The 24,191-nt window shown below is 37.0% G+C and overlaps 1 protein-coding gene across 2 annotated transcripts in view; it reads right to left on the reverse strand.

Moving 5' to 3' along the window:
• The window catches only part of SLC2A13 (solute carrier family 2 member 13), a 426,384-nt gene that overhangs the window by 280,414 nt on the left and 121,779 nt on the right, over nucleotides 1–24,191 (reverse strand). The gene's annotated exons all lie outside the window — the stretch shown is intronic.

Here is a 24,191-nt window from a genome sequence, read left to right on the forward strand (position 1 = left end):
AAAAATGTTAACTGAATTAGGGAAGAGAACTGTTTTAAACACAGATCATTTTAACAAAGGACTATAAGATATAAAAAGACCCAACCAAAAATAAGTAATTTAATATCTGAAATAGGAAAACTCTAAAAGCAATCAACAGCAGACTAAATGACACAGGGGAACACACAAGTGATCTGGAAGATAGAATAACGGAAATCACCCAATCAGAACAGCAGACAGAAAGGCAAAGGAAAAAAAACAAGTGCAACATATGAGATCTCAGGGATAACAGCAAATGTGCAAACAGTCACATGATAGGAGGTCCAAAAGGAGAAAAGAGAGAAGGGTACCAAAAATGTATTTGAAGAAATTACGGCTGAAAACTTCCCAAACCTAAAGAAGGAAACAATTAGCCATGTACAGGAAACACAGAGGGTTCCAAACAAGCTGAAGGTCCCAAACACACACACCAAGACATATCATAATTAAAATGTCAAAAGTTAAAGATAGAGAGAATTCTAAAGGCAGCAAGAGAAAAACAGAGTCATATACAAAGGAATCCCCATAAGGCTATACACTGATTTCTCTGCAAATACTTTTCAGGTTGGAAGGGCATGGCATCATATATTCAAAGTGCTGAAAGGGAAAAAAAATGCAACCTAGGATACTCTACACAGCAAGACTATCATTTAGAATAGAAGGAGATAAAGAATTTCTCCAACAAAGAAAAACTAAAAGAATTCAGCAATACTAAACCTACCATAAAAGAAATGTTGAAGGGTCTTCTCTAAATGGAAAAGTAGTAAGAATCTACAGGAAAGGGACAATTCCAATAAGAAAGGCAAATATATAGTAAGGATTGAGGATCACTTAAATAAGCCAGTACATATATTAAAAGACAAAAAATTGTAAAAGCAACTATAACTACAATAAACAGTAAAGTGATAAGAATGAAGATGTAAAATATGACACCAAAACACAAAATGTGGAAGAGGGGAGTAAAAAATATAGATCTTTTATAATGTGTTTGAATTTATGACAATCAGTTTAGATCAAGTAGATATAATTAAGGGTCAAGATATACGAACCCCATGGTAACCACAAAAAAACAAAAAGAAAGGAACCCAAGCTTACTACTAAAGAAAATCACCAAACCACAAGAGGAGAAATAAAAAGAAGAAATGAACAGAGAAGAACTATAAAAACTGGAAAACAAGGAATAAAATGGCCATAAGTACATACCTATCAATAATTACTTTAAATGTCAATGGACTAAATGCTCCAATCAGGACATAGGGCAGCTGATTTGATTTAAAAAAAAAAAAAAGACCCTTCAAAATGCTGCCCACAAGAGACTCACTTCAGGGCTAAAGACACACACAGACTGAAAGTGAAGGGGATAGAAAGATATTTCATGCAAATGGAAACAACAAGAAAGTAGGGGTAGCCATACTTGTATCAGACAAAAAAGACTTTAAAACAAGGCTATAACAAAGAAGGGCATTAAAATATATGTACCCAATACAGGAGCACCTAAATGTGTAAAACAAATACTAACAGACATAAAGAGAGAAATTGACAATACAATAACAGTAGGGGACTTTAACACCCCACTGACATCACTGGACAGATCATCCAGATAGAAAATCAATAAGGCAACAGTAATCTTAAATGACACAAAAGACCAGCTGGACTTAAATATTGAATGAACATTACCCCCCAAAACAGTAAAATATACATTCTTTTCAAGTGCACATGGAACTTTCTCCAGGATAGTTCACATACTAGGCCATAAAACAAGCCTCAACAAATTTACAAGGAAAAATATTATACCAAGCATTTTTTTCCTACCACAGTGATATGAAACTAGAGATCAACTACAGAAAGAACTATGGGAAAAGAACAAACATGTACACTAAACAGTATGCTACTGATGATGAAATCAAAGAGAAAATCAGAAAATACTTTGAGACAAATGAAAATGGAAACATAACTTTCTAAAATCTATGGATTCAGTAAAGACAGTTTTAATAGGGAAGTTCATAGTGATACAGGCCTTCCTCAAGAAACAAGAAAAATCTCAAATAAAGAATCTAACCTACCACCTAAAACAATCAGAAAGAAGAAAAACAAAGTAAAAGTCAGCAGAAAGAAGAAAATAATAAAGATCAGAGAGGAAATAAAATAGAGATTAAAAAAACAATTTAAAAAAATCCATGAAACCAAGATCTGTTTTTTTTTTGAAAAGATAAACAAAATTGATAAATCTGTAGCCAAACATAGAAAGAAGAAAAAAAGCAAGGTATCCAAATTTGAAGGAAACAGGTAAAACTGTCACTATTTGCAGATGACATGATACTTTATATAGAGAACCCTAAAGTCTTCACTCAAAAATTATTAGAACTAATAAATGAATTCAGCAAGGCAGCAGGATACAAGATTAATATACAGAAATCTGTTGTCATTCTATACACTAATAATGAACTAGCAGAAAGAGAAAGTTAAAAATATCCCGTTTAAAATCGCACCAAAAAGAATAATATACCTAGAAATCAACTTAACCAAGGAGGTGAAAGACCTATACTCTGAAAACTCTAAAACACTGATGAAGAAAACTGAAAATGATACAAAAAGATATCCTGTGCTCTTGGACTGGAAGAATTAATATTGTCCAAGTGGCCACTTTACCCAAAAGGATGACTCAAGAAATAAAAGTTGATATAAACATATTTCTTTACATTTGAAGGTGAACATATTCTAAGAGAGTAAAGTGTTTACTCTGTAGAAGGATGATGAGAGGTAACAAAGTTTGGGCACTGTCATTTTTTTGCATTATAAATCTTTAGGATTATTTGATTTTTAAAAAGCTTTGGGTATCTATTGCCTTAATATTTTTTAAGGTAAAGATAAAACTTTTAAAAGTAATATGTGTTAAGAAAATTGACATAACCTTACAGAGAGATCAAATAATTTGTTTTTAAGCAGCAGAATCAGAATTAAAAACCAGGCCGCATGAGTTCAGTCCATGTGCTTGGCTTTATGCTTTACCTTTTTATGTGGTTGAATGAAAAAATAAAATAGAATTACTGTGATATAGAAAATAATGAATGGCAGGTACTATTGTAACTATATACCAATGTAAATTTTTTAAATCAAAGAATTTCTTGCTGAAAAGCAACCTGTTACTCTGAACAAAACTCTACCTTCCCCCTATTCTTTCCCTTCTTCAACAGAAAGAATGTGCTAACTGACAAAGTAACTGATAACTAGGACCATCCACAAAGGCATGAATGTGAGATTTTTGACATCCTTTATAGATCATGTATCAATCCCTCCAGAAATATGTGTAATTGATATAGTGTGCTTCTAAATTATCTTCTCTCAAAGAAAAATTTAACTAGCTAATTTTATTAAACAACAGACTGTGTATTGCATTGGTAATTTCAATTTTAAATGGAAATTCTCTCCACCCAAATTTATTACTGGCAACTTTATAGCCGAATAACAAGGTTTTATCTGTCCTTTTCTCCTTCATTTTTTTTCAAAATGCCAACTTTCTCTACCTCACACCCATTAGGATGACTATTATCATAAAAACAGAAAATACCCAGTGTTAGTGAGAACATGGAGAATTTGGAACCCTTGTGCACTGTCGGTGGCAATGTAAAACGGTACAGTCACTATGGAAAACAGTCTGGCAGTTCATCAAAAAATTAAGTATAGACTTACCACATGACCCAGAAATTCCACTTCTCGGTATACACTCAAAAGAACTGAAAGTAGGGACTCCAACAGATATTTGTACATCCATGTTCAAAGCAGCACTATTCACAATAGCCAAAAGGTAGAAGCAAGCAACAGATGAATGGATAAGCAAAATGTGGTGTGTGTGTTTGTGTGTGTCTATGGGTACATGTATATATAATGGTATATTATTAGTTATATTATACATAAGTTAGCAAATATATATAATAGAATAATATTCAACCTTAAAAAGGAAGTAAATTGTGACACATGCCACTCATGGATGAACCTCAAGAACATTATGCTAAGTGAATTAAGCCAGACCAAAAAAGATAAATACCGTATGATTCCACTTAAATGAGGTACCTAGGGTAGTCAAATTCATAGAGACAAGGGCTGGGGAGGAAGGAATGGGAAGTTAATGGGTACAGGGTTTCAGACATATGAGATGAAAAGTTACAGAGATGAATGGTGGTGATGGTAGCACAATGTTATGAATGTACTTAATACTACTGAAATGTAACTTTAAAATGATATAAGATGGTAAGTATTATGTTGTGTGTATTTAACCACAAAAAAATTTTTTATTCCAATTTTCTAAGTTAAATAATCCTTTGGTAAATATTGGCTAACCCTAATTTATCTATAATCATTTACCATTGTTTCTAGCAAAAGTGTGTGTTTTCCAACAAATTCACAAAAGGAAATTAGGGTGGAAAATATTCATCTTTGGGGATTTTAAAAATCACTGAAAAAGTAAAGAGAAAAAAAGAAAGCCTATAGCTATGGTATGAAGAGATCTCTAAACTGAAGTGATCTGACTATAGTTCACAGAATAGGTGAAGGAAGAGTGAAATTCACTTGAGGTCTTGCCATGTGGACAAAAACAAATCCCTCATGTAGAGATATGACTACACTTTAATGGTGGTAGTAGGCATATGGGGGCTCCTAGTAATTCTGAATGCTAGCTTGCAAAGACAATGTGGGTATGTAGCCAGAAGGGTGGGTGGGTATGGTATGATCACTTAAACTAAAAGGACAACTCAGAAAGTGAAACCTTCACTGCCTCAAAGAGCAATACCTAGACCTGCAGTGGTTCTCAAAGGACAGCACAAAAGAGCAGTATCAGTATCACCTGAAAACCTGTTAGAAAAGCAAATTCTTGGGCTCTGCCTCAGGCCAGACTTAATGACTCAGATTGCTGGGCAAGCTCTCTCTGCAGGTGATTCAGATGTACAATAGTTAAGAGCCATTGTTCTAAACTACACTGAGTGCCATGTAACCACCAAAGACTATTTTAAGTCCCTGGCTCTCTACATTGACTGCACATTAGCATTACCTGGAAGCTTCTGAGGTTGGGCCCCACCTCAGAAAGTCTGATTTAATAGTTGCTTATTTATTCGTTTAGATTCCTAGTATTCCTATGTTCGGCCACGGTGGAGAATCATGTCTTTAAATGTCTCAATCAAACTGGTTTAAAAATTTAAGAAAGAAAAACAGTGTATTAATGTTTTAAGTCCCAAAATACTCATCTTTTTTTGCCAAGTAAATATAAATTAATAACTAAAGCAACTACAGATAGTCAGCTAATACTTAGGCAAAATACAAAGTTGAAATCAACAATACAGGTTTAACAGTTAAAAATAAAAAACGAAAAGGGTTTTATTAAACAAGTCAATTGTGAAAAACATAAGACTGGAAAAACTATTTTTCTAAAAAGAAATTTTGAAATACATAAGCTCTAACAGAGTGGTAAGAAAAATTGACTTTGCAACTCAGGTACAGGTGGGCAAAAGTTTTGGGCTCTGTCATCCATCAGCTGTAACATTTTGGTTAATTTGATTTTTCTTTCCTAAGCTTCCACTTGTCTTCCACTATAAAACAGTCAATATTATGAGCCTATATCAAAGCGAGGTTGCGAGGATTAAATAAATAAAACATGTAAAGTACTTAGTACAATAACTGGCACATATTTATGCTAAGTGTGGGCTTATCACTAAGAAGAAAATCATACTAAAATGAAAATAGAGCAACAAAACAATGTGTAAGTTCTAAGAGTTTGGCAAAACATCTCTGTGATATTCTAAGCTAAGAAAAAAGTATAAAAACAACAGCAATACTAAAACTTTAGGGGAGCTCTCCCTATCTTATGTGGAGACAGCGAGTATAGCTGTGGGCGTTGCATTCAACTTCCTTATCTCCTGTCGATGGAAGCACCCCGTTGTTCACTCAGGCCTCTCTAGGGATAAAGTGCTTCACAAGAGTTTTAAAATGCATGCCGGCAGTTGTGCTAGACAGTGCTCAAATATGGACAACGAATTCTTACTCTCTTTGATGCCAAGATAATATTCTTAATTTCTTCATTAAGTTAACCATTAATAATGAAAAGGAGGGACTTCCCTGGTGGTCCAGTAGTAGAGAATCCGTCTTACAATGCAGGGGACGTGGGTTTGATCCTTGGTCAGGGAACTAAGATCCCACGTGCCGTGGGGCAACTAAGTCCATGTGCCACAACTCTGAGCTCACGAGGTGTCTCAACTAGAGTCCGCGTGCCGCAAACTACGGAGCTCTCGTGCTCTGGAACCCACACGCCACAACTACAGAGCCCATGCGCCCTGGAGCCTGCACACCACAACTAGAGAAGAGAAAATCCACACGCCACAACTAGAGATAAGCCCGAGCACCACAATGCAACAAAAGATCCCGCATGCCTCAACAAGATCCCGTGTGCCACAACTAAGACCCCACGCTGCCAAAAACAAATAAATAATAAATCTTTTTAAAAAATAGTGAAAAGGAAATACCATTTGTGTATCTATAATGCTAGTAGATGCATATTTGCTGCTGATTTTTCCAGTTTGCAGCAGTGAGCCATTAATTAGTTCTTATAACAAAAATGAGTCAGATATTCTAATTAGTAAACAAACATGTGTCGAATTATTCATTTACTTTCTTTCTTTTCACTAAACTTGACCCAGTATAAGAATTTCTTGAAACTACTAAACCATGCCCACACCCCACTCCGTGTGTGAGAAGCAGTCAGTGTGCAGGCACACAGGCACGTGCTGGGGCGGAGAACAGTCATTTGTTCATTTTGCTGTTAGAAATAGAGCTGATGGAATTACCAATAATTTTCATTTTTTCTCAATAGTTTAGGATATTTTTCAGATTTCCATAATAAGCCTGTATTATTTTCAACACATGAAAAATTTAAGCATAGGGCCTAATCAATAACAGAAAGTCAATAAATAGTTCATGAATAAATGAAAGTAACAGTATAAATGTTCTACACCTTGGTAAGTTTTTTTGACAACTTGAAAAAAAATAAAAGCAGACAAAATTAACTGTGATTGTCCACCAAAAACTATTTTACCTACAATTACACTTGAAAGCAACTGAAAGATTTTTTAAAATCATTAGTATTTAAAAATTAAGCATAACTCTAAAACTAGACTCTCATGATTTTTAAACGATGGTGGGCAAGGGGTAGCCCTATATAGACGCTGAAGAGTGGATATGGCTCTAATGAGATAAGCTTTGTTTTGAATTCTTAGCTCCACTACTTCCTAATAGTGTGACCCTTGGGAATGTTACTTTCTCAATTTTTACAACTATAAAATGAGAATAATATTTTCATGTTCCTAGGCTTGCTGTAAGAATTAAAGGGAAAAACACAGGCACAACACCTCACGCACAGAAACCATTAAATATGAGTGGTGGTAATTATTCAGGTTAAGAATATTTCTTATTTGAAGAACTATCCAAATAAGATAGGAGGCAATCAGCCCCTAGTTTTCATACCATACATGTGTGCCTTATTTATGGTACATTTATAGCACACAATGGGTTTTAAAGGAAAACCTAGATTTTAAATCTAAGCATTTTCCACTTCTGAGGTAATTCAACAATATCTGACCATCCCAAGTGTTAAACCAATGTAGGTGCAATTCTGAAAGAATCAGTCACTCAAAACATTTCAAGAAAGTATTTTAATAATTTTTTTTAAATTTTAGACTGAACACAGTAACATGCCTGCTAAAATGATTCCTTACTATAATGTATTTTGTTGACTGAAACTTTGTTACTAAAAGCAGAAGTGATAGAAGAGCCAAAAGGATTTTACTAAGGTATCAAAAGCAGGGGGAGTAGAAGGAAGCTCCAGGGTAAAAATATTAAATATTAAGAGTATGGAGAAATAAATTAATCCTTTATATCATGTGGTGATACCTAAGATATGTTAGATTTCTAAAAGGCTACGATTCTATGACTTTTGTCCTATATACTATGTAGCTAAGAAAGAATCTACCACTAAAACAAATGAATCAAGACAACACTGTAATGCTATGATATACATGGTCCACAGATCTACTTTCTAGGAACTTACCCTAGGGAAACATATGTACATGTGCAAAAGAAAACATATAAAGGATGTTCATTACAACGTTGATACCAAAAATGTAATGTCCGTTAACAAAGAAACAGAAAAATAAAATGAAGTATAATCATACCTGGGATATCATATAGCCGCTAAAAGAAATTAACTAGATTTATATAAGATCTGACTCAAATTGACTGAACTTGTCTAAAGAAAGCAATCAAGTAACTAAACAATACATACAGTATGATACCAGAACTCTAAAAAAAATCTGTAGAGGTGTGTGGGTGTGTTTCTGTGTGTAGGAGGGTGTCCTTGTCTGGAAGGATACATTTCAAATTAGATGGGCAAAGAGGAATTTAGCTTTATCTCTAAAGTTCTAACCTTTTAAAAGGAGGGTATATTTATATATTACTTGTTAAATTAAACTACTTTTTAAAAAAGTTCCTGATGTCTTTGATCATAAATGTTAAATCCTTTGTTTTATTAGCCAAATAAGATGTTTTTATGCCTAAATTGTTCAACAATGTCTGCAAAATTGTGATGACTGATGGAAGATAAAATATTACATGGTGTAACAAAGATGTGTTACATTGGGTATAACAAAAAGTACCAAGGGTTGATTTATATTAAAGAGGTTGTCCACTGTTTTCTTTCAATAAGCTCAGGATTAAGAGACCCAGAACTCTGCTCCAAGTCAGGGACACGAGTCCTAACAAGACAATACCAAGTTAAAAGCCACCCTGAAAATCACACAGACTAACAAATAAATGTCTCTCACCTCAGCTCAAACAGTATTTTGAAATTAACTGATCTGACGACACTTCCAATCATATTACTTATACTTGCTCAACTCTTAAAGAATTTGACACATTACCTCTAATCTATCCAGGCACATGAAAAGTTCAAGAAATAAAATATATGAACTAGAAAGGAAGCAAGCAGCTCTTGAATCTGGCCAGAGACAGACCTTATGTTGGTGTTTATGGAATCAAAAACTAAAGGAGTATCTTCTTAAGATATAACGTGGTGGTAAGTAAGGAAAATTATTCATAGACATCACTGAGCTGAGAGTTGTTTGGCTCTCCAAGTGACCAAGTAGAATATCTAAATATATTCTTTATTTCCATCAGAAAATACAGTAGAAAGCCTGTTGTCTGATACACTGATTATTAGGAAAATCATCTTAAGCTACATTCCTAAATAAAACAATTCATACCATTCCAAAATACATAAATGTCATTCTGCAGTCTTGTGATGTGGGTCAGGCCTTTTTCTGAGCAAGGATCGGTTAGGTGAAGTAGTCTTTCTTGCAAAAACCACAGATGTAGTTGTCTCTAGTCTCCATAAATAATGGTTATGCAAATTCAACACAGAATCTAATTTTAATGATTCTCTCCCAAATCTTTTAGGGTCATCTTGCCTACAGTTAATTCAAGGGCAATTTTCTTTAGTGGCACCTTTATTGAATCTCTCCAAAGCATTCAACTTAGATTTTCACTGAAATCTCTCTCTTTTTTAGTATTTTTCTTCCCCTCAATTTCTGTAATAGTTGATTACATTGCATAATGACAGCAACCAGCACAATGGCGTAAACAGATTTGGGAACAAACTCAAGGACTTGGTAAACTGACAGCCCAACAGGTGGCAGCAGAAATACAAAGGTGTCCTGGAAAGTCATCCACCAACTGTCAGTGTGGCGTGTTTTAGAGAAGGTCTAAAGAGGGTAAGGAGCCTACCAGTTAACTGGGTTAAGTGTGAGAAGTGGAGAGAGTAACTCTGTACTGCACCTTGTGGAAATGTTAGATTACATTCAATAATCACCAGATTCATTCTTCAGTCTGTGTATGGGAAGGAACACAACAACCTCAGATCCTGGCTATACCCACTGGTTCAACGACTGAGTAACCTCCCTGGTGCAGTACCAAGTGTTACAGATACAAATAATGAGTTACGCAGGGTTTTTCAACCTCAGAAGTGTATAAATGTGGGGCTCCTTTGCTATGGGGGCTGTCCTGTGCATTTGGAGGACAGCCTACTACGACCAGATGCAGTAGCAGCTTCCCCTGAGCAGGGACAACTGAAAATGTCTCCAGACATTGATTAACGTCCACTAGAGGGCAAAATTGCTCCTGGCTGAGAGCCACTGCGGTCAGGGTGAACATGGAGCTTTCGGTTTCTAGTAAATTTTGTTGGGACTCTGAACTCCACATTGAGGATCTTTGTTGCCTTTTCTGAAATTCAGAGAAGTAACCTGTCAATGGCCAGGACTGGCCATTCGTAGGGCCGAGGGAAAAATGAAAATGTGAGCCCCTCATTCAAAAATTAAGAATTTCAAGGCAGCAACAAGTAGAGCATTAAACCAAGCACAGGGCCCTTTTGAGTGCAGGGCCCCAGGCAACTGCAGAAGGTGCACATCCACGAAGCTAGCCCTGCTGATGGCACCTAGTCATGGGCAGGGCAGGACTTATGATTTGGGATTCCTGATGCTGTGTTTCCTAAAGTTAGAGTCATGTTAAGATCTATTATATCCCAATGAGGAAGGTCTCGAATTTTCCTTTATCACATTTTTTCATTAATATTCCCTATATTTCACAAAAATATATCACATATAATAGTAAATTCACATCTTGTCTCGATTTTTTTAGAACTCAGACTTTTCAACACAAACCGACTAAATGACATTGACAGTTCAAATTATAGGACCAGGAAATCATTTGTGTTTTATTGGAAACAACCATGAGGAGCTCATAATATTTTACTGGTAGCATCTGTCTCCTTTCTCTGAATGCTAGAGAAGATATTAATGATGTTCTTTTGCCATTTGGGAACATATACTCTTTCTTCAAAATTTATCTTTGGCAATGGATTCATTCTTTAAATGAAGTGATTAGTGTTTTGACTCCAGGTGTGGAAATTAGCATTGTTTCAGTATAATCAAGGGAATATAACCACTTACTATAAAATGTCAGAACATGCGGTAATGAAAGATGTGATGTTTATGTTTTTCTGTTGCACGTGTGTGACCACAATGAACCTAAAAATCTAGCTTTAGTATCATCAGTTTGGTCTTACCTGCTAAAGATCACTAGGACATACTTGACTCTACCTTTTCCTTTCGTTTTTTTTAAAACATTCTTCCAAATGTAACTAAACAAGGCAGAAGTATTTCTGCTACGGATAAGGTGGCTTCCAAAACACAGGTCAGTACATTGGTTCAGTAATGTTCAAACAACAAATCACAATCTTCCGAACAAGTGACTGAAATCCAGTTTCACCATTCCAGAATAGAAAGTGTCATAGGAAGTCACACTTCAGCAGCAAGAGACAGCACACCTCTGAAACCAGGACCAAGTGACAATGCTGTTAAAAGCAATTCCTAGGGAACGTTTGACAGAAGATGTCACTTCTAAATCTGTGCTTTCCAGTTTCTAAGTTCAAGGGTGTTGGAAGAAAAACTCCTCTAAAGATATTTCTATCATCCTTCAGACATAAGGAGGCACTGACAAAATATATATAGTGGCAGCTACAGAAAAAAACAGTTTCAAAACTTTCTATAATCAAAAGATATATACAGGGCTTCCCTGGTGGTGCAGTGGTTGAGAGTCCGCCTGCTGATGCAGGGGACACGGGTTCGTGCCCGGGTCCGGGAAGATCCCACATGCAGCAGAGCGGCTGGGCCCGTGAGCCATGGCCGCTGAGCCTGTGCGTCCGGAGCCTGTGCTCCACAACGGGAGAGGCCACAACAGTGAGAGGCCCGCGTACCACAAAAAAAAAAAAGATATATACAAAGGACAATTTCTAAGAAACTATTTGCAAAAACGTGTCAATGAAAAAATTAATAGTCAATATAAGGAAGAAATGGAAAATTTTACTCAAGCCAACCTGAGGGTTACAACCTGGGAGACATTCTCTCAGAGAGCTCTGAGAATTGTTAAAAAGAGGTAAAAGGGGAGGCCAGTGTATGTGTGATTTTGGTGAAGGGAGTACATGCAACCAAGCACACATCTCGGTAGAAGGTCACTGCTAGTCACTAGGAATAGACATCTTAGTTAATGGTTTTAGTGCTTTTATAGGTATGGGAAGACAGAAGAATCAGGTTTGTAAAAATTTCTCCTGAAAATAACTATCTGCGGGGCAGTTCTGTCAGTATTCCCAGAGTAGAGTGCCTCATCCTAATCTTCACCCTGCATTCCTTTTAGGATGTACTGTAGGTCAGTGACTGCAGTAGCTAATGACTTAATTCTTACAGAACTGGATGGTGGGCAACATTCTTTATTTTACAATCCCTTCCCTTTCAGTCTTAATTTTTTTTTTCAGTCTTAATTTTGACCTAGGTTTGGGTGGCATTTCATGACCAATTTGTCCACAGCACTAGGAGTGCTCATTCCCAGATCAGGCAAGGATTTCATTGATAGGTCACTCAATGCGCTATTACTGGACTAGGCCCTGTTACCAGTAGCCAAAAGCCTCTGGACTGCCCATCTTACTAGTCTGTTACGGTCCAGGAAATGGTTCCCTCTCATTGCTTCTTCCCATATCTAGAGTTACACTATTACAGTCATTGACCTTACAGAACTATTTATTTGATCAATAGTTTCAAATCACCTAATCATCATTCATTTTATGTGAGGCTCAGTCATACATCTGGTAATGCAAGAAACTAATCTTATAAAATAGGCAGAATAGAAGTAATACAGCTAGTAACATTAGTAAGTCATAAGTAAGTATTTAAGCTAAGAACTTCCAGTAGGTGCAGCCCAGTATCTCCCCCAGGCCATCTGACCAGTCTATTCTGCATCAACCACTATCTTCAAGAGAAATGACATATTGGCATTGGACATAAAGTTCACCAAAGCTGTCTACACGTACAAGGTGAGTGGTGTGTCATCATGACCTTTTATATGATTGAGAAAGGAGGAGAAATATTGATCTTTATGGTTGAGCAGGCATTTCTGCTATTGGGGAGGTCTGCTTAAGGCATAATGAAGATGCACAATGCACTCTAGAGGGCAGGAGGGAGGCAAAAATGGGCAGAGAAAAAATTTATGTTTAAATTTTTCTTGTCTTCTCTTAAAATACAAATTTTTATTTAACCAGAGAGTAGCACAAATCACCAAGTTTTATTAAATGATGAAAGAAAAAAAACGAGTAAAAATGAACTATTTTCTACAAAGGCTGAAGGAGATCTAAAACTTACAATAGAGTAGAAAAGGGAAGGATTAATGTTAAGGGCAGAGAATCTTGTTTATCACCCTCTTTCCCATGCCTAGAATGTTGCAGGCACTCAAAAAAATATGCATTAAATGAATGAAATCAGTTGTCACCTCCAATGATAAGTGAAAAAAGACAGGTGTTTTCAAAAAGATAGTAGAATAAATTGGCACATAGTGGATTAGATTCTGACTTCTCATTCCTTATATGAAACCTTTTAGAAATGCAAGAGGTGTGCAAACTTAATTACTTTTAGCACACCCTTGGTTACTTTGTTATGCTAACCTCAATAATAATAATTAACACTTTTACAGAGCTTATAATGTATTAAGCAGTATTCATATAAATTTATACATTAAATCAATCAATATTCAAAATAATCATTTGAGACAGACATGATAACTATCTCCAGGATACCAAAGAGGAAACTGAAGCACAAAGAGGTCAACTAAATTGTCTAATGTTGCATAGCTGCAGTTAAGACCCAGGTGTTCTATTTCTAGAGTTCACGTTCTTAACCTCTTTACCACAGAAGTATAAAGAAATCTACAGGACAAAACACTATGATGAAAAGCACTGCTTTCCTATCTAACTCATAGTAAATATATCATTATTTCACAAATCTAGGGAAAAATTAAACTTTATGTTGCCAATCAAATATAAGGTTATCCTTTGCCAAATTTTATGGTTTGTTTTTTCAGTGTAGGGGTGGAGCTGAAGATCTTTTTGTTTGTTTTTACTATGGTTTATGACTCCCTTTGCTTCTTTTAACCTATCTTTTAAACAGTCTTTCTCGCAAAATGAATTATAGCAAGAATTTGTACATTTTATCCTCAGTTGTAATTCAGAGACCATTGTGAATTGCAGTTTATTCTCCAAAAGGAACCACTGTAAACAAATACTGAGGCAACTCCAGAGGCCTCTGGTACTTTCCAAGAAGCACATCAGATAAGATCAGCAGGGCTTCCTAGTTGGTCTCTGCTCCCTCTCAGCCCACCTAGTCTGGTGGATTGCTTAGGCTTAAAAGATCAGGATGCATAATAAAAGAGAATATTATATGGAAATATGATGTTTAAAGGAAATGTCTTCATGTTTTATGCTTAACCCTTATAAAATTAAGAAAACCAGTGAGTGTCTTCCTAAAATAGCTACAATGGTAGCTGTGTCTTCCACAAATTTATCTCTTAATAACTGCTACCGAAGCCCTTAGAGTCACCATCAGTTCCCAGAGATTTCAAGGCAGGCAGCTCTCTAGACATAAAACACTGAATGTATAACCAATATCAATGTCAGAAAACTTGTAGATTCATGAAACCACTGAAAAGTATGGGTCTTAAGAGACTGACCAGGAGGTCATAATAGATAAAGCTGCTCATTCCACAATGAATAATTTCAAAAAGTTGCCTGGAACCTTTAAATCTTACTACTCCTTCTGTATTGAGTTCAGAGATGTTAAGTAACTTACCCAAGTCACAATCATCACAGCTAGGCCTTGAATCCACTCAAGTCTGCCATTTTGCAAAGCTGATCCCACTATATAATGAACTCATATTATCCTAAACCTATAATGGTAAGCCACTCAGACATTTTACATTTATATTTCATATAACGAAAATAACTTCATTATAATTTGGCTGTGGGCATGCTCTTTTGGGGCTTACTTCATCAATGTACAAAACAAAGGATGAGGAATCCACTCTAATGAGCTCTTACTGTCTGCAGCCCTGCAGCAGAAGACACCGTACATACTCTGTTCTAGCCACACAGAGATCTAGCCTCACAACAACTGTGTAGTGCAGACTTCACCTGATTCTAAAGCCAAAGAGATTTAATACTTAAAAAGTAAATTAAGTATTTTCCTCATGTTTACACAGATAGCAAATGGTCAGGCTTATATTTAAGCACTGAGACATAAATGTTCATATATATCTAGAACATATCTATACTCAAATATTATATAACACCAATTTCCTGCTTCCTTGTTTAGATGTTTAATCTTATCTAGTAAAGTATAAAAGCTCCTGGAAACAGGAAGCTTTGTTTTTAAAAACTTTGCATACCACACTGCATTTAATACTATAACTTGCAAGTAGTGAACTGATAAACATGTGTCAAATAATGAATGAATATGTATGTCTGGCCCAGAGGTAAGAAAAATTCACCAAAGAACTGATGTGTGTCTGATATGCCAATTAAGTGCAAGATACAAAATGCTAACAACTGTGGAGATCTCTAGCTCCCACTAATTTACCTAAGTAGGGAAACTGTCTATCCCTCTATAAAAGAGGAAGATTTTACAACTTAGCAAACTGGTACACCAAAACATCAAGTTGAGAGACAATTCCCCTAAGAATTCCATACAAATATTCCATTTCAGTAATTTAAAATCAAGTGTTAGACTCATCCAGTTTACAAAAGACGTTCCTAAATTACCACCTTCCTATACAAAATATAAGCTATATTAGATCCAGCCAAATTTTATCCATTATCCACACCAGTAGCACTGGCTCCCTTGAACTTACCAAGTACCATCCCACCCCAGGATTTTCTTAACAATGACCAGTAGGTCCCTCTCCCAGACCACTCTTCCTGGAGACCTGTGTGTGGCTGGCTCCCTCACTTCCCCAGGACTCCGCTCAGAGGGCACCTCAACAAAGAGGCCACCCCTCACCTTTCTAACCCACAGGCTCCTAACACTCTCTCTCCCCTACACACTGTACCTTTCCACATCACACTTACCACTCCTCGGTATGTTATATATTCCTTTACTATCTGCATTCCTTCACCAGAATGTCGATCCATGGAGGCAGAATCTGTGCTGTGGTCACTGCTGTAATCTTAGCAGTAAGAACAGAGTCTGGTGTTTGTAGGTGCCCAATTTTTAAGTGAATAAATTAATGAATGTAATGAAAGTTCTGCTGCCAATGGATATGCAAGTTTGCCACTTACTATAGGTTCTGTTCTAATTTTACCAATTCTTCAAACTTTAAAGTACCCAGGAAATAGCAAACCAAATATAAAAGAGTCATCACTTCTTTAGAGAAATTCATAAGAATTGTGACATCATATATATTTTGGTAAACTGCATTTTGTAAGATAATCTTTGTATCTATTTGTGGACCTGTACTTCCTTTTGAAAAATGATTGTATGTCCTAAACTCCCGTCTCAAGTTTTCAAGGGACACACCAGGTTTTGAATAATGAAATGTAGCAAATAAAACCTTCTTTCTTACTTAAAAGCCTTTTGATTTGTTGACTAAATAGTCTTCATTGTTTAAAGGATCATTAAAAGAAACAAAAATGTATCACACGATAGATTACCCTCACTGATTATTACTGGAAACCATGCAAACCGCATTCTGAATCAATGCACTTACTTTGTGTACTTCCAAGGGCTACATAAGTATAATATTAACAGATAAGATTATTGAAAGTTTTGTATGATTTAATAAGAATCTTATCTGATTCCCCTGTGTATTACTGTGTCTACACAACCCCACTCTCATCTGCCCCTATCTCTGTGAGTATTTTTGTGACCACCCATTGGAATAGTCCCCCATTCCTCCCCAGAACATTTCAATTTTATTGACAGTAGTTGGCAGTCTCTTCTTTACTTATTTTGTTAGTTAATGATTGTTTCTTTTAGTTAGAAATAAGGTCCATCAGAATAGGGACCTTGTCTATTTTATTCAGTATGACAGGCTATAAAGTATGATAGTTAAGAAATGATTACTTAGAACGAATCTTGGCTCTGCCACTTACCAGCTGAATTAAGTAATTCAGCAAATTACTTAATCCCTCTGAGTCTGTTTCATCATCTGTGAAATGGGGATCCTAACAGTATTTACCTCTGTTGCCGTGATAATTATACTGGTTAGACACATAATGGACTTAGAATAATATTTGGCACATAGAAAGTGCTCAACAAATATTAGCCATCATTATTGTAAAACCCCGTATCCTGGCACCTAGCATAGTACCTGACACAGGATAAGTAGCCAAACAATGCTTGTGGATAAATGAATTACTCTAACCTTACAAAACTCTGAGTTCTTAACTGCCTCTCTTCTATTATAGTTGATAGTCAATAAATAAAGTATGATCAACCTTTACCTAAAAAACAAAACTGATTTGAATCAGAAAAAGTATGAACAATTGTCTTTGGGAACTCATTTTAACATGGGAAGAACCATAAATAATTGAACTGATACTAGGCAGAAAAAGAGTTTCATTTTGTTCAATTCCAACTACTAAAATGATGTGATAATATGTTACATACAGTTCAAGAAAGATTGTCAAAGAAACTGAATAGCCTGTGTTACTGTATAAACAAATATACTACGTATATGAAACTGTAATACAGCAAATACTTTCAAAAGCAAATCTTAAAGCATGGAAATAATACTTTTCTTACCATACAAAAACCTTAAAATTCATTGAATTACAGGTTAATGATTAAGAATATGTATCTGCAGTAAGGTTTGAATTCTGACTTTTGCCACTTATTAGATAAGGAGAGCTATGTTTTCTAAGCCTAATTTTCTCATCTCTAAAATAATGTAACAATAACAACTTCTACTACTACTATTTCACAGGACTGTAGAATTAAAGGATGCAATAATACCACGTAAAGTGCTATACACAGTGCACAGCACATAGTAAATGCTCAAAAATGATCATTATTTTTTATTAATTTCAAACAAATTGCTAACAGATAAATTAAAATCAGAATATTCATGATTGCTTTTCAAACTTCCTCTTTAAAAACAATAAGACTTTAAGTGATAATATTCTCTTTGCTGCCAAAAAAGTCACCTGTATAGGTAAGCAGCAATTGCCATTATCCCATATGAGGATACAGAACTCAGATTCTAAAACACACTATTTTAAAAAAACACTACTCCAGAAAACTGAATAAATGTTCAACAGGATTATTACGCATAAGACAGAAAAATCTACAGAATTATTACATTAATGATGCCAACTGTATTTCATTAATTCTTGTGAAATGAATAGACACCCTGATGACAAGCTGTTTCAAAAAGTAAAATTAAAACATTTTTCACAGAACATTTTTGAGGAATATGCGTTTCCTGAATTACTTCCTGAAGTGGGTACATCTAAATATAAACTAGTTAATGAGAGTAGCAGAAACAAATCAAACACCAAATTTCACACCTAAAGTTCTGACTACAATTCTACTGTCAAAACTGTCATTTGTTTTAAGAGTGCCAAAACCACTGTAGCCAGGGCTAGTGAAAAAATATCTGGATTTCAGAAGGCTCACCTTTCACAGTAGAAGATTCTACACTTGAAGTCTGCATACCTATAAGCACCTACTCTGAATTATAATCTGTTCCCCATAATTATTAACAAAAGCCTAATTCATTCATTTGTAAGTGGTATTTCCAGATTTGGACATGAACAAGCGTCTTTTTAAAAATTAATTCTAAAATAATAATAAATCACATAAGATTTTGTAACTTTTATATTTGAAATTCCATTTTACCCATACATGTTTGACCTCAAAAGTTTAAGTTTTTTAACTGGGCCCAACATGTTAGAGACCAGAAGAAAATACTAACTCCTCACACACAAATAAATTCCAAGTGGTTTAGTAAAATCCACAATGAGATTTTAAATATATACATCTGTCCCTGAAAACATCATTCAACAAATAATCATGTTTGCTGAATTACATCTCCTCTTCACCAACCACTGGGGCTCCCTGGAGCTTCATGATGACTGAGTCACACACAAGGAAGGCTTCTCATGCTGTAAGAACTCCATTTCCTCCTCCAAATCCCAGGGTCAAAGATAAGACTTCACCATCCACTCCTCCCATGTGAGTGGAAAATCAATCAGAGAAACATTAAGTACCTTGTTGATGTAGGGCAGGGACTGTATCTGGTGGCAGGGATGCAAAGATAAATAAGGATGAGTCACTAGTGGGACAGGGACAGGAAGATCAAACGTCAGCTGCCACACAGATGCATTACTGAGGTTCTGGAGGGGCACAGAGAGGTAGGCACTGCCCTCCCCCATTCTGAGATAAGACCTGCCTCCACCCTTCCTCAGAACTCTTATTTACCTGCGCTGTAAAACCCCACGTTTTTTCCCCTCTTCTTTGAGAAGTTCATTGTCAATGAACCTCCCTATTGCAACAGCCTGAATAATCACCTCAACTGTCCAATGCACTTTGTCTTCCACAAAGGGTATCATCTTGCTTTGACTGTAATCCAAGGAAAGGGAGTGACAGTTTCTGTTCATGTGTGAACAAGGGGGTCAAGCTGTTTCGAAAGGGCAGATAGGCAAAGCCTCTCTGAGCAGTGGTCTCATAAAGGTTTAGTGCTTCTATTATCCAGAAGCTTCCCGAAAACACTACCTTTTTGGTTCTGTGACTATGCACCACATGCACACTTACACATAGACACACTCTCACACAACTTTACCACCTGCATAGAAAGCAAAGGAGACACACCCACTAGTGAATATTATGTTGAAGAGGCTTCAATGCACATTTTTAAAGTAGAATCCCTAATTTAAAATAGTCGTAAGAGTAAAAACTGAGGCAACTGATAAAATAAGACATTTTTAATGACTGATTAAGAAGGGGTCAGCAGACCATAACCAATTGGCCAAATCTGGTCAGCTTCCTAGTTTTGTAAATAATAAAATATAACAGGTACAAAATAATAAGCTTTTGTGTTTTATTGGCACAAGCCACACTCATTTCTTCACAGACTGTCTCTGGCTGCATTCATGTTGCAACAGCAGGCTGAGTAGTTCCAATAGAGACCATGTGGCCACAAAGCCAAGTATTAACTATCTGGCCCTTACAGAAGAAGTTTGGGACTCCTGGAGTAAGGCATTAAAATAAAAATCATTCTACCAACAATGAGAACAGCCCCAAGCCTATTACATTAAAAGCACAATTAAAATATCCCTATTAGTACCTTTTTAAAATTTCTTTCAGATGAAACATGATTTTACCTAATTTGTAGACTTTCTACTCTTGTACAACCCAATAAAAACAATACTAGCATCTACTGGACTAAGCAGAAAGAAACACCTAAGTACTTCTATATCAGTCTTTTTCAAAAAAAGTTCACAAAAGTAAACTGAATGATGAATCACGTTAAATTTGCTAATGGAGAGTAGTATCAAAAGGTCTTCTTAGCATAGAAAACCCCTACTATGTTACTAGTCCTCAAATTTAATATATTCTTTTTGTGAGGCAATATTTACATTTTCTTTGCATAACGCACTGGCTGGATTAAATAGGGAAGCTCAGGAACTCCACCCAGACCATCTCAGGGTGTGGACACTCTGAGGCAACCCCTCTACCACACCTCCAACCTAGTCATCAACTCCCTGCCCTGAGAATCAGGAGGCTCTCAAGTCAATGGGGGCAGCTTCTTCCTTCTGACGATGATGGAGTCTTGGCTCTAGTGAAATAAACTGGAAAGGAAAACTGAAAGCATATTTTAAAGAAAGTTTAATAACAAGTTAAGAAATGTTTTTCTGAGAAGGAAAGGGACATGATGTTGTCTGTGTGTTGGGATAACCCTTGGAGACCTTTGGGAAAGTGAATGAAGAGGGGGAGATGCCAGAAGCAAGAAGACCAGTGGAAGCCATTGCTACCTATTACCCAAGCAGAGAAGATGAACAGAAGAAACCCAACACAGGCAATGACATCAAGAGTGGAGAAGAGGGAATTGATGGGAAATATGCTCTCAAGGTGAAAGCAAGTGAATTAAATTAATTTGCCAACTCACTCTGAGCGTTGTCTTGTTTATATATTCTCAGGTTGTTTTGTGTTCTTTCCTTTAGAAAAGGAAGACATTCTTAAGGAAATTTTAAAAGTTCTAAGCTTCTTAAGAGCAAGGACCAAGTCTAATTTATTTTTTCAGCATCTACATCCAAACTGGATAGCACAGAAGTGGCATGACATGCACAGTTGGCCAAGTGGAATAAGGAAAGGCTTGAGAGGTGGTGGCGTGGGGCTCAGATTCTACCTCTTTCATTTCCTAGATGTTTGACTTTGACAGCTGTTCATTTATTCAGTACAATATGGATGATAATGTCTAATTTTTAGGGTTGTTTTAAGAATCAGAGAGAATGTGTGTGTGTGTACACATGAAACATTTACAGAACTAGGCATTCAGTAAATAGTTATTGCTACTGTCATTTTCACACTATTATTATTTAAATATGAGTAAGACAGCAGTATAAAAGGTCTTTGCTTTTATGCAAAGCTGGTTTTAAAAGTCTCTGGGTCTCAGACTTCCCTGGTGGTGCAGTAGTTAAGAATCTGCCTACCAATGCGGAGGACATGGGTTCGAGCCCTGGTCTGGGATGATCCCACATGCCGCAGAGCAAATAAGCCTGTGTGCCACAACTACTGAGCCTGTGCTCTAGAGGCCACGAGCCACAACTACTGAGCCCACCTGCCAAAACTACTAAAGCCCGCGTGTCTAGAGCCTGTGCTCCATAACAAGAGAAGCCACTGCAATGAGAAGCCTGCACACTGCAACGAAGAGCAGCCCCCACTCACCGCAACTAGAGAAAGCCCACGCACAGCAATGAAGACCCCACGTAGCCAAAAAAAAAAAAAAAAAAAAGTCTCTGGGTCTCCTCCAACCCCTAGAAAAGAACATTTATTGGGTTCTATCTTTTAAAAAAAAGTATTTTGAAGGTTTATTCTAAGACGTGCAGTGGGAATCATTTTCAAAGAAATATCTTGAAATATTCAGGGAGGAAAAAACTATACGAAAAATGTGAGACAATTCTACAGCAATTTATTATTGATGTAGCTTCATAAACCTAGTATCTTTCTCCTCAGTCTATCCTGCCAAGCACACATCTCCTTATCAAAGACTACTACATTTCAAGCAATATAGACGCTTGATAAGTAAGTTAACTGAAATGTAAACACCTGTGGTAAGTGTTCACTAAGATTAAATAATTTGTTAAATTAAATACTTTAATAAGTTAAATTCGTTAAAGTTAACTGATTAAAAATCACTCTCACTGGGTAAACCAAAGGGTTTACAGGGCTTGAGGTACAGTGGTGTAGGAGGAGAAAATTAATGTTATTTGCCTACTCTATCTACCAATACAAACTGAATTTAAAACGTTAGAAAAGGGGGACCTTCAAGATAGCGGAGGAGTAAGATGTGGAGATCACCTTCCTCCCCACAAATACATCAGAAATACATCTACATGTGGAACAACTTCTAAAAAACACCTACTGAACGCTGGCAGAAGACCTCAGCCTTCCCAACAGGCAAGAAACTCCCCACGTACCTGGGTAGGGCAACAGAAAAAAGAGAGGACAGAGACAAAAGAATACGGACAGGACCTGCACCTTGGGAGGGAGCTGTGAAGAAGGAAAAGTTTCCAAACACTAGGAAGCCCCTTCACTGGCGGAAACAGGGGCTGGCGGGAGGGAAGCTTTGGAGCCACGGAGGACAGCGCAGCAACAGGGGTGCAGAGGGCAAAGCTGAGAGATTCCCGCACAGAGGATTGGTGCTGGCCAGCACTCACCAGCCTCAGAGGCTTGTCTGCTCACCCGCTGGGGCAGGCGGGGACTGGGAGCTGAGGCTCGGGCTTCTGAGGCCGGATCCCAGGGAGAGGACTGGGGTTGACTGCGTGAACACCGCCAGAAGGGGGCTACTGCGCCACAGCTAGCTGGGAGGGATTCCATGAAAATGTCTGGAATTGCCTAAGAGGCAAAAGACCATTGTTTCGGGTTGCGCGAGGAAAGGGGATTCAGAGCACTGCCTAAACAAGCTCCAGAGACGGGCGCGAGCCACGGCTATCAGCACGGACGCCAGAGACAGGCATGAAATGCTAAGGCTGCTGCTGCAGCCACCAAGAAGCCTGTGTGCGAGCACGGGTCACCATCCACACCTCCCCTCCCGGGAGCCTGTGCAGCCCACTACTGACAGGGTCCCGTGATCCAGGGACAACTTCCCCAGGAGAACACACAGCGTACCTCAGGCTGTTGCAACGTCACGCCGGCCTCTTCCACCGCAGGCTCGCCCCGCATTCCGTACCCCTCCCTCCCACCAGCCTGAGGGAGCCAGAGCCCCCTATTCAGCTGCTCCTTTAACCCCATCCAGACAGGATGGGAACAGACGCCCTCAGGCGACCTACACGCAGAGGCAGGGCCAAATCCAAAACTGAACCCCAGGAGCTGTGAGAACAAAGAAGAGAAAGGGAAATTTCTCCCAGCAGCCTCAGGAGCAGCGATTAAATCTCCACAATCAACTTGATGTACTCTGCATCTGTGGAATACCTGAATAGACAACAAATCATCCCAAAACTGAAGCGGTGGACTTTGGGAGCAACTGTAGACTTGAGGCTTGCTTTCTGCATCTAATTTGTTTCTGAATTTATGTTTATCTTAGTTTAGTATTTAAATTTAATTATCATTGGTAGATTTGTTTATTGATTTGGTTGCTCTCTTCCTTTTTTTTATATATATATAGACATATATATATTTTTTTCCTTTGTCTCTTTTTGTGAATGTGTATGCTTCTTTGTGTGATTTTGTCTGTATAGCTTTGCTTTTACCATTTGGCCTCGGGTCCTGTCTGGGTTTTTTTTTTTTTTAGTACAGTTTTTAGCACTTGTTATCATAGGTGGATTGGTTTTTTGGTTTGGTTGCTCTCTTCTTTCTTTCTTTTCTTCTTTTTTAATTACTTTATAATTTTTTTATTTAAAAAAATATTTTTATTTCTTATTTTAATAACTTTATTTCATTTATTTATTTTTCTTTCTTTCTCTCTCTCTCTCTCCCTCCCTCCCTCCCTCTCTCTCTTTCTTTCTTTTTCTCACCCTTTTCTTCTAACCATGTGCCTGACATGATCTT

Source organism: Pseudorca crassidens, chromosome 11 (genome assembly GCF_039906515.1).
Source record: "Pseudorca crassidens isolate mPseCra1 chromosome 11, mPseCra1.hap1, whole genome shotgun sequence".
Lineage (NCBI taxonomy): Eukaryota > Metazoa > Chordata > Mammalia > Artiodactyla > Delphinidae > Pseudorca > Pseudorca crassidens.